The sequence below is a fragment of the Myotis davidii genome, unplaced genomic scaffold (genome assembly GCF_000327345.1).
Source record: "Myotis davidii unplaced genomic scaffold, ASM32734v1 scaffold59, whole genome shotgun sequence".
In the NCBI taxonomy this organism is placed as follows: domain Eukaryota; kingdom Metazoa; phylum Chordata; class Mammalia; order Chiroptera; family Vespertilionidae; genus Myotis; species Myotis davidii.
In genome coordinates this window covers 272707-274017 of record NW_006293001.1, presented here as the reverse complement: position 1 = coordinate 274017, position 1311 = coordinate 272707, and positions in this window count along the sequence as shown.

Below are 1311 nucleotides of genomic sequence, written 5' to 3'. Positions count from 1 at the left end.
TATATAACGCAACACCAAAACCACAAACAATCCAATTGAAAAATGGGCAGAGGACCTAAATAGATATTTATCCAAAGAGGACATGCAGATGGCCAATAGACATAAGAAAAGATGCTCAATGTCATTAATCATCAGAGAAATGCAAATCAAAACCACAATGAGATATCATCTCTCACCTGTCAGAGTGGCTATTATTAATAAATCAACAAACAAGTGTTGGCAAGAATGTGGAGAAAAGGGAACTCTCATGTATTGTAGGTGGGACTACAAATTGGTGCAGCCAGTATAGAAAATAATGTGGAAGTTCTTCAAAAACATAAAAATGGAACTACCATATGATCCAGCAATTCCACTTCTGGGAATATATCTGAAAAAACTCAAAACATTAATTCAAAAATATATATGCACCCCTATATTCATTGCAGCATTATTTAGAATAGCCAAGATATGGAGGCAACCTAAGTGCTCATCAATTGACAATTGGGTAAAGAAGAAGTGGCACAATGGAATATTACTCAGGCATAAAAAAGAATAAAATCGAACCATTTGTAACAACATGCATGGTCTTTGTGGGTATTATGCTAAGTGAAGTAAGTTAGAGAAGGACAGATACCATATGACTTCACTTATATGTGGAATCTAAAGAACAAAATAAACAAACAAAACAGAAACAGACTAATAGATACAGAGAATGAACTGATGGTTGCCAGGTGGGAAGGTGGTAGGGGCTGAGTGAAAAAGGTGAAGGGATTACGAAGTGCAAATTGGTATTTACAATATAGTCATAGGGATGTCAAGTACAGCATATGGAGCATCTCTATATATAAAAGCCTAAGTGACCATTCAACTGTTCTACTGGTAGGTAAGATGTGCACTGACCACCAGGGGAAGATGCTCCAACTGGCAGGTTAGCTTGCTGCTGGGATCCAGCCAATCAGGACTGGATGAGATGGGCCGGACATGCCTTGGAGCTCTCCCGCAGTCCCTCCCCAGTCCCGAATGTGCACCAGTGAGGTCCCTTGGCCTGCCTGCACCCTCTCACAATCCGGGACCCTCAGGGGATGTTGGAGAGCTGGTTTCAGCCTAATTCCTGCAGGCCAGGCTGAGGGACCACCAGTGCACGAATTTGTGCACCGGACCTCTAGTCCTATATAATAAAAGGGTAATATGCAAATAGGCCAAACGGCAGAATGCCCAGAATGCCTGTGGCCCCTTGGCCCACCTGGCCTCATTCTCCATTGGACCCCCCATGATCGGGGGTAGAGCCGGCTGGCAAACTGCCCATGGCCCCTCACTCCAGCTGGCTCTGGT